Genomic DNA, 11020 nt, shown 5'->3' with positions numbered 1-11020 from the left:
TTAAAACAACTATGAGATACTATCTTACACCTGTCAGAATGGCTAAGATCAAAAACACTGAAGACAGCTTATGTTGGAGAGGATGTGGAGTAAGGGGAACACTCCTACACTGTTGGTGGGAATGCAAACTTGTACAGCCACTTTGGAAATCAATATGGTGCTTTCTTAAATCCTTCTTGTATTACCAGATCATCATGAGGCTGTGGATTTGAGAGATAGAATGGTATTGATTAGAAGTGAAGTGTATTGTTTGGATGTTATGTTTACAAGAGGTGGAGTCATAGATTTTTATAGGAGACCTGGGATTCTTGGTAATGAGCAACATGGTTTGATTCCTGCGGAACCCCCAATAGGTAATATTTAAAGCTGAAGGGGAGACCCAAGGATGTTGAAGAGGACAGGAGTGTGGAATGTCTGAAGAGGAAATATACAGGTTATTAATGGAATGAGTCACAGAGAGAAGACATGTGGCTATAAAAGCCAAGCACTAGAAGCAGCAATGTCTGAGCTTATTGGAGTTAATGTCAAGGTAGCATGTGACATGGGTGCCAAACAGAGATCTATGGAATTTAATGTTTTTTTCCCTGTGGTTTAGTTTTGCTTTAGTGTGATATTTTCTTGTTCTCCCCTTAAAGAATGGTAGTGCTTTCTCTTCTACAGAAGCTCAGAAGGAACTCTGTTGTATTTTAATATTCATGGAAGATCACAGACATTGATCTCAGAGGAGACTTTGATCTTGGACTTTTGAACAATGTTCGAACCATTAAGACTTGGGGAACTCTTAAAGATGGGCTACATGAATTTTACACTATAAAATGTGCATGACCCTTTGGGTTCAAAGTCTGTGTCTTTGTTAGGGTTTCTATTGCTATGAAAAGGCACCATGACCATAGCAACTCTTATAAACAATACATTTAATTGGTGTGGCTCACTTACAGTTTTGGAGGTTCAGTCCATTATCATCATGAAGATGAGAATGGCAGCATGTAGGCAGACATGGTGCTGGAGCTGTGAGTCATACATCTTGCAGTCAATAGGAAATGGTTGAGAACCTGGATAGTATCTTGAGCATAGGAAACCTCAAAGTCTGTTCCACAGTAACACACTTCCTTCAACAGGGCAACACCCATGCAAACAAAGCCACACCTCCTAATAGTGCCATTTCCTATGAGATTATGGGGGGCAATTACTGTCAAACTACCACTTTCTACTTTCTGGGCGCCATAAGCTTGTAACAATATCATAATGCAAAGTTCATTTTGTCTAACTTCAAAAGTCCCCATAGTCTATCACAGCATCAACAATGTTTTAAAGTCCAAAGTTCAAAGTCTTTTCTGAGATTCATGTAATGTCTTAATTATAATCACCTTTAAAATAAAAATTAAAATGCAGATCACATAATTCCTACATCCAGTGGATCTGGATGTACATTATCATTTCAAAATTCCTGGAAGACAGCATATTGAGGAAATACTGGATGAAAGCAAGATTGAATACCAGCAAGGCAAACTCCAAACTCTGCATCTCCATGTCTGATACCAAAATGCTCTTCAGATTTCTAGCTACATCCATCTTTATTGACTACAATACACTTCTGTTCTTGGGCTGGTTGCACTTTCTGTTTTCAGTTCTCCTTGGCAGGTATTCCACAGCTCTAGGATCTCTAATGTCTTGGGGTCTTCATGACAATTCAGGCTTCAACTTCACAGCTTCACAAAATGGCTTCCCTATTAGGCCTCCATTCAGGGACACCCCTGACACATGGCTAGCTTCAGTGGCTTTCCTTAAGAATGGAGGCAAACTTTTGATGTAACCAACTGTCTTATTAAATAAGAAACACAGAGCCAATTCAGAGAAGAAAGCCAAGAGGTCAGAACTTAGAGCCTTACCCTTCCTGCTTCAGCCAAGAGAGCTCTCTGAAAGAACCTACTTCCTGTGTGTATGTCTTAATATAGTCTAGCTGTTCTGCCTTCTCATTGGTTGTAAACTCAAACACATGACTGCCTCATTACTACCTGTCTGTAGAGACGTCCAGGTCTTCTATAGTTGGTATTGAGATTAAAGGCCTGTGTCTCCAATGCTGGCTGTATCCTTGAAAACACAGAGATCTACCTAGCTCTGTCTATCAAGTGCTGGGATTAAAGGCATGCGCCACCACAATGCCACGCTCTTGTTATGGCTCTAATAGCTCTGACCCCCGGGCAACTTTCTTTATTAACATACAATTAAAATCACATTTCAGTACAAATAAAATACCACCATATTTCCCCTTTTCTATTTTAATAAAAAGAAAAAGGTTAAAACTATATAGAGAAGTACAATAACTATATACAATATATAAAAGTAATAAATACCTAAACAATGTCTAGTCCATTTTTATTTGACAAATTCAGAGAAAATACTTCCATTATCTATCCTATTTTGGTAAGTCCAAAATGTACCTAATTCACTTTCTATCCTAACTAGTCTTCAACTATAACTAACTAATCTTCAACTCCCTCAGAGACACAAGAAGGAAATAATATTACCTAACAAAAATAAAAACAGGAAGTGCATGCAAGCAACTTCCAAAAAATTTGTGAGTTGACAGAAACAGCCAGCTGCCTGGACAGTCACCTGAGGTTTCTCCACAGTGTTGGGGCATCATCTTCAGCCTATAGCCTTAGCGTATCTGACAGACTCATTTGTGAAGTAGGATGTACACAAGGTCAACAGTTCAGCCTCACATTGGGTGAGACCAGTCCATGTACCAGAAACACCTGAATTCCACTAGTGTCATGTGGAATTTTAAATTCTGGAAATTGTTGATGGTTTTTTAATTCAGCTGTCCATTCTTCTTGGCTGTGTATATATGGCTTCATCTCAGCATTCCGTTCTTCTCCACATCCCTCTATCAAATGCCAGTCTATTATTGAGTGGCGTGAGCTTAGTTACTCTTCAAGAATAACTGTTGCAGCTGATGATCCATTGCACATCAGAAGCCATCGGCCCACTGCCTGTTCAGCTGCCTTTGAAGAAAAGGGCACTGTACCTTATCTGGATTGTGAAGGCCACTTCAGGGATGGTGCCATATTGTCCTGGCCTCAGAAGATGCCTTTTGATAAAGCCACAACCACACTTGTTTTGGCAAGAATCAGTAGTCCTTTGTTTCATGTCCTGTCTGTCCTGTTTGTCAGCAGTTGATTCCAGGATACTTTGTTGTCCAGTGGCTAACTTTTGACACAATGAAAGTTAACTCCATATGCAGTTTCTTCAATGCCCATATTTCCTCTGAAGTAGATTGGTACTGCCAGGAGCTGACATGTCTCAAAAAAGAAAAATTTTCTAAGTTATTAAAACATTTTAAATGCCATATTCTGTAGATCTCTGAAGGGTTTGAAGATAACCTGTCTAAAATATATTTGCTCAATTTTTAAAACATATCTAATATGACTACAAGTTCTATTGTTATGTCTAACTACTAACTTTCATTTCTTTATATCCTAATAGTTGGTAATAATAACATTCAAGGATCAGAAAATTGCATTGTTAAATGAATGGTATAAGTACAATTAGAAATATACATATAGCATTTTCTAACAATATCAATTTCAATATATATAATTTGTATACAATATAAAACAATCCAATCCAATGTAAAGTATTTAAAACTAGTAATTGTCTTTTTCTTCTTTTCTTTCTTTCTCTTTTTTTTAAACAAGAACCTTAAATCTAATCTCCTTTGCTTAGCCTTTTTCCTAACCCTTGACAACAACTTGTAACCAACGTCCCTAAACAATGAAAATTATCCCAGACCCCAAACCCATTAAAAAGACCAAAAAAAAAACATCGCCCCACCCCACCCCTTTGGGAATGTGGGCGTCGTATTCATAAAATTGCTTCCTGCTGAGTATGGGCAAAGTTATATTTATCCTGAAAGAAAAATTCTAGGTTAATTGTCAAATTCTAGGAAAGGTAACTATATCCTTCATTATCCAGTCTGTGTATAATGCCAAAGTTCAGGGTTTATCTCAAGTCCTTATTCAAGTGGTCTTTGAGACTGGATCATCTCAGCTAGTCATCTCAAAATTGCTCTGAGCATCATGTAGTTCAAAGCTTATCTGTAGATGACCACTCAGAATAATGCCTTCTAATATTTCTCTCAGAAACATGTGCTAGTTTATGATTTGTTTCTGAGATTGGAGAGATGTTAATCTGAGTATTCCATTGTTGCAACAAGTCTCGACCCCACCTGTTCATACCTATGTTAGCCACATATGCTTTTAATTTTCCTCTCTGTCCTTCTGAACCTATACATTCGAGCCATCTTGCACTCTGTTTCACCTGAGATAATGTCTCAGTTCCTAACAGTTGAACATTTACCTCCTGAAGAGGCCAAGTTGGATGCCAAAATTCTGGTGCAATTATGGTAACGTCCACACCTGTGTCTACCAGACCAGACAACAAAACACCATTTATTTTTATCGTTAATTTTGGTCTTTGTTCATTAATAGAAGTTTGCCAAAAATTTTTCTTTATGTTTTCTCCTGAATTTTCTATTCTCTCTGTTTCATCATCCTGACTAGCATGATTTATTCCCATAGGCATTTGGTTATTTAATTGTTCTGAGTAGGGGTTTCCTCTATGATTGCAGGCAAGGTTTGAACTGGACTCGCTACGGGGGCCTGCATGAGGCCCCTCTGGGAGTTTTCCAAAGACTGAGGCAAAGGATTACCCTGTCTGTCCCTTGTTGATCTACATTCGTTGGTCCAGTGTTTTCCCTTACCACACCTTCTGCATACTCCAGAAGGAAGGGGCATTCTGTTGCCATTGTTCCTTGAAGAAACATTGTTTCTAGGAATGACCTGTTTACAGTCCCTTTTCAAATGTCCTTGCTTTCCACATCCAAAACATCTAACATTCCTCAAACCTTTTGAAACTGCTTCTCCCACCCACATAGTATCATGGTCATGAGCTTCAACATTAACCGTGTCTCTAATCCAATCTTCCAAAGGTACAGATCTTGCCTTTAACGGCCTGATTATTCTTTTGCGTGCTGCATTCACATTCTCAAAGGCCAAAGATTCAATTATTATCTGATTAGCTTCGGAATCTGGGACCATTCTCTTTACTGCTGAAGCCAGTCTTTGTAAAAAATCTGTGAAAGATTCTTTTGGGCCTTGTATAACCTTTGTAAATGACTCAGTTTTTTTTCCTGGTTCCTCAACTCTGTCCCATGCATTCAAGTTCTACATAAAATTAGGGTTTGGACATCATATAAACATTGTGTTTGTGCTGAAGCATATTGACCTTCTCCAATAAGCTGATCCTGGCAGACTTGTATTCCTTTATCCCTCCATTGTTTTTCTATGTTTTTAGCTTCATCTTTGAACCAAGTTAGCCACTGAAGCCTTTGACTGGGTTCAAGGACAGCTTGTGCCAGCTCCCGCCAGTCCTGTTTTACAATCCTATGATATGTTGACCAAGAGTTTAACATTTGCTTTACATATGGGGAATGCATGCCATAAGATACTATTGCCTCCTTAAACCTTCATAAATCTAACATTTCAATTGGAGCCCAAATATTTTGTGTAGTCATTTGATTAGGCAACTGTTGTATGGTTACTGGACAAACTAAGGGTGACTGTGTGAAAACAGGCTTTCTTTCTGTAACGTTATGATCCAATCTTGAAGCAACTTCACTGTTAATTTTTTCTGTCTGAATTTTTACAGGTTTAACAAGTTTTTCTAAAGCTGTCATCCTGGCACTTAAATTGACTATCTTTTTAAATAGTAAAATGAGGATAAGCATAGTAATAAACTGCATAATTGAATCAACATTAATCTTCTCATATAGTTGTTCCACGTCAGACTGCCTAAAATTGCAAACAAAGCCCAATTTTCTTCCAATGAACACAGAAAACCCATTTTTTTAAATGTGGAAAAAATTTCTCTTTTAAATAGTTTCCTTTAAAATATCTGATATGTTAAGTAACTTACCAAGTCTTCATAGAACAGTAGAAATCCGAGAGAATTTCAAAACAGCCACCTAGTATCCGAGGTGTGAATCCAGAGAGAGAGAGAGAGAGAGAGAGAGAGAGAGAGAGAGAGAGAGAGAGAGAGAGGGAGGGAGAGAGAGAGAAAGAAAGAGAGAGAGAAAGCAAGCATAGCCACAAGTTCTGCCTAAGAGCTTGAATCCAGCCACGCGTTCTCGCTTAAACCTAGTCAAGGCTTTGCTCTGGCTTCCTTAAGCTCCGACTACATGCGTTGGCTTCACAGGCAGGGGCCGTGTTCGGCAGGGCAGGCCTGAGTTGTTTGTAGCACCGGCTTTAAGCAAGTAGCTCAAGGTTAGTCCAGGCTGAGGTCAAGCCGACTTGGGCCCAGGCTAGGGAGCTGGCAGCCCAGGCTGAAAATCAGACCTGCCACCAAGCCAAGTTAAGCAGTTTTTAATGGATTCTTGTCACGTTGGGCGCCAAATGTTGATGTAACCAACCATCTTATTAAATAAGAAACACTGCCGATTTAGATAAGAAAGCCAAGAGGTCAGAACTAAGAGCCTTACCCTTCCTGCTTCAGCCAAGAGAGCTCTCCAAAAGGGACCTCCTTCCTGTGTGTATGTCTTTATATAGTCTAGCTGTTCTGCCTTCTCATTGGTTGTAAACCCAAACACATGACTGCCTCATCACTGCCTGTCTGTAGAGTCATCCAGGTCTTCTATGGTTGGTATTGAGATTAAAGGTGTGTGTCTCCATGCTGGCTGTATCCTTGAACACACAGAGATCTACCTAGATCTGTCTATCAAGTGCTGGGATTAAAGGCATGCGCCACCACAATGCCATGCTCTTGCTATGGCTCTAATAGCTCTGACCCCCGGGCAACTTTCTTTATTAACATACAATTAAAATCACATTTCAGTACAAATAATACCACCATAATAACCTGTTTCTTTTAGCCTTAACTCTAAGGCCAGAATCATGTGGCCAAAGCTGCCAAGTTCTGCTGCTAGCTGTGTCTGGAACATAGCCCCCTTGTTCAATTGCATCTTCACCAGCTTCTTCCCTTCACTGCATGAGGTTGGCTGTCCTGAAACTTGCTCCATAGACCATGGAGGCCTCCACTTCAGAGATCAGCCAGCCTCTGCTTTCCAGTGCTGTCATTAAAGGCATGTGCCAACATACCTGGCTCTAAACTTTTCTTTAATTCACAGGTTGGAAATTTAGCTGGGTGAATATTGCCTTTAGGTTACCACTCCCTTTATTCCATTTCTAATCTGTTTATATCCTTGAACACAGAACTTAGTTCCATTCCACCTTTTGGTGTTCCTTTTCTCCTTACATTTTACATTTTGTAATTTATCCTGCTAGGCATGATCTTTTTCATTATAAATTTTTACTAGAGTTACTACTAATAACCACACTACAGAGTCTATACTAGGCTGTTTTGAGATTTCCTCTGACAATGAAATTAATCCAAACCTCTCTACTTTAGCCTCAGGTAGCCTCTTTGGACAAGGTCAAAAGACAGCCACTTTCTTTACATAACATCACAAGAATGATCTCTAGGCAACATACTAAAGTGCTCCTCTGAAACCTCTTGATTGAGTCCCCAGTAGTTCAAATAACTCTTAGCATCACTGTGTTGCATGCTCCTACTAGTATGGCTCATTAAGCAGTGCTTAATGCATTCCACTCTTTTTCTAACCCAAAGTCCAAATTCTTCAAACAAAAACATGGTCAAATCTATCATAGCAGTACCCAAGTCCCTGGTACCAATCTGTGTCTTACTTAGGGTTTCTATTGCTGTGAAAAGACACCATGATCTTGGCAAATTCTTATAAAGAAAACATTTAATTGGTATGGCTCAGAGTTGGTATTCAAATCTACTAGGAAACCCTCCAAATTATAGGATTAGTACATATCTCTGAATAGTAACCTTAAATGTAAATTGTTTTAACTCTGCTTGATTAGATGACAAAGCATCCTCCAGCTGTTCACTCTCTGCAAACAACACATTTCTACTGACAAAAATATGTATAGAATAAAAACACAGGAGGAAAATAATATTCTAAATGAATAGAATATGAAAGAATGAGGGTTTATTTGACACAATAAACTTCCAAAAATATAAGTAATAATATTGTCTTAACTCTTTGAGATCTACCTGTCTTTGATTCTAGGCTGCTGGAATTATAGGCAAGTGCCATTACACCTGATTCCAATTCTTATTAATGCATCATTCAGAACATAAATTGACAAGGAACCTTCAGAGATAAACCACTTTAGCTAAAAGATACTTTATACACAAGTGCCAAGCACTTCATCCGACAACTATGGAGGACATAGCCTTCTCAACAATACACAAATGTTCCTCTAAAATATTTTATCTCAGAAGACAGTGTTCATAAAGACCAACAAATTGAAATGCTTCTTGCCTTATAAAATCAAATACAGCTGGGCGGTGGTGGTGCATGCCTTTATCCCAGCACTCAGGAGGCAGAGCCAGGCAGATCTCTGTGAGTTCAAGGCCAGACAGGGCTACCAAGTGAGTTCCAGGAAAGGTGCAAAGCTACACCGAGAAACCCTGTCTTGAAAAACAAAAACAAAAACAAAAAAATCATATACAATTAGAAATGAACAACAAAAGAAACAACAGAAAATATGCAAATATATAAAGATTGTATGATCAATGAATTATAAAAAATAAGACACCTAATTTGATAATTTCAAAAGATGCAAAAAATGACATTGGCAAATTGAATGTCTCCTCAGGAAGAAAACTATGAAGAAACTTGGAGTAGGAACATAATACCCTAAGATGATAAAGGTGATATATATACAGCCAGCATCTTTCTGAATGACATCAGCTCTTAAATTTTTGAATAATACGAGCACATTCCCTAACTTTTTTATTCATCATTGTTCATGAAATCGTCATAAAAGTAATAAATCAAGAAAAAGAAAAAGAACCATTTACTGTTTCTCTTTTTTAATATAATAAAATTACATATTTTAAAAATATAGAAACACCTCAAAGAGTATTAGAAATTCAAGATAGGAACAATTTTACAACCTCATGTTTAGTTTGTGTTAGGTCTTGATATTCTCTTTTTGATTGAATATATGTATGAAGATTTATAGTGTTAGATGATTTGGGTGATATAGAAAATAAAAATGCAAATGCAAGAGAAGACATTAGAGTAGGCACAAAGTGATGGTGAAATTCTCAATATTCCTAAATGTCTCGGCTGGACAACCTTGAGTATATTCAATTAACAAATAATTGATGTTTGTTGGCAGGACATTGAAAAAAGACCAAACACAACTTTGTTGAGCAACAGGAAGCGCTTAGGTGCACAGTATGAAAATGGGATCTTCATCTGAGATGCTTGCTCAGCAGGGGAAAGTGGTTATCATCCATCTAAGTAAGTGCTTTGCTCTGATTGTACTCCAATCATAGGTAGGAAGACCAAGGATTATAAACTTGTGTCCTAAGCCTATCTGACTAAACAATAAATTTATCATTGGTCTATTCAACACCCTTCATGGATACATTGAAGTTAAACTTTTGTTTTCTTGATTTCAGAGGGTTTTGTTGTTTTGTGTTTTTCTTGGTTATTTGAGAAAGAACTTAAGGATGTGTAGGGAGCAGGCAAGGATCCAAAAGGACTTAGGGGAAGGGAAAGAATATGATCAACTGTATCTAAATTTAAGAATTGTTTTAAATAAAAAATATTAAGAAGGAAGTGACAAGTTTATATTGTATTATCTGTGATGTTCTGTAATATTCTTTCATGCTCAACAGTATATTTATATTTTTATTCCTAATGATGTATGTATGTATAATTCATTGTTTTAATTGCTTTATGTGTTTTATTGAATGAATGTCCTCAAACTTATGTGTCTATTTTCTTATTCCTGTATAATTAGTCATATTCAACTTTGCATAATTATTTACATTATAGTAATAAACACTATTTTTTGGTGTGGCTGTAGTGAACTTTATTGATAGCATTAAAGAGAGAATGGATCCCTCAGCCCCTCCCTTTCTTCTGCGGTTCAGGGATGGAAAATGTGAGGCAGATGTTCAGTGTTGGGCACTGAGTTGGGTCTGGGACTCCTTCACGGCTCATGACCGCTCTTGTATTTTTGCTGGGATGAGTGGTCCAGTGCTTCTTATGTCTCAGAGGCCATGTAGGCCATGAGGTTCACTGCCCTGCTTCTATAGCTGTATTCATTAGCATACCAAGAAATGACCTTTACAAAGTTGACATTGAGAGCAATACCAGCCCCAGTATCTAAGATGGAAGAGTCAATATCACTTAAATTTTCAGGTGACAACCTGGTCCTCAGTGTAGCCTGGGATGTCCTTTAGTGGGCCCTTGGTTGCCTGATTCACCATCTCCTTGATGTCATCATATCATACTTGGCAGCTTTCTCCAGATGACATGTCAGATCCAGGTCAAATATCTTGTAGATAGGAATGCAGAAAGCCATGCCATCTAGTTCAGCTCTGGCATGATCTTGACACAGCCTTGTCAGCACCAGTAGATGCAGGGATGATGTTCTAGCCATCACACCACAGATTCCCAGAAGAGCCATCCACAGTTTTCTGGGTAGCAGTCATGGCATTGACTATTGTCATGAGGTCTTCCACAAGGCCAAAGTTGTCATGGATGACCTTGGCCAGAGGGTTTAAGCAGTTTGTGGTACAGGAAGAGTTGCTGACAATCTTGACTCAATTTTCATACTTCTCATGGTCCACACCCAAAACAATTATGAGGGCATCATCAGAAAGGGCAGAGATGAATGACTCTTTGGGTACCATCTTTCAAATGGGCTCCAGCCCACTCTACTTGTGAAAATATCAGTAGACTTCACAACATAATGGGCACCAACATCATCCCTTTTTTTTTTTTGTTTATACCTTTTTCTCTTTATTAAGAAGGATTTTATTCATTTTACATACCAACCACAGACACCCCCTCTTCCCTCTCCCATCCCCCCAGCATTAACCCCCCCCACCGCCCATTCCCACTCCCTCC

General features: G+C 38.4%; 1 pseudogene; it reads right to left on the bottom strand.

The window, feature by feature from the left end:
* Positions 1-10151: 10151 nt before the first annotated feature.
* Positions 10152-10803, bottom strand: LOC128123988 (glyceraldehyde-3-phosphate dehydrogenase-like; annotated as a pseudogene).
* Between the last annotated feature and the right edge of the window lie 217 nt (positions 10804-11020).

This window comes from Peromyscus californicus, unplaced genomic scaffold (assembly GCF_007827085.1).
Source record: "Peromyscus californicus insignis strain IS unplaced genomic scaffold, ASM782708v3 Scaffold_4__1_contigs__length_199733344, whole genome shotgun sequence".
Lineage (NCBI taxonomy): Eukaryota > Metazoa > Chordata > Mammalia > Rodentia > Cricetidae > Peromyscus > Peromyscus californicus.
This window is presented reverse-complemented; position numbering and strand designations above follow the sequence as displayed.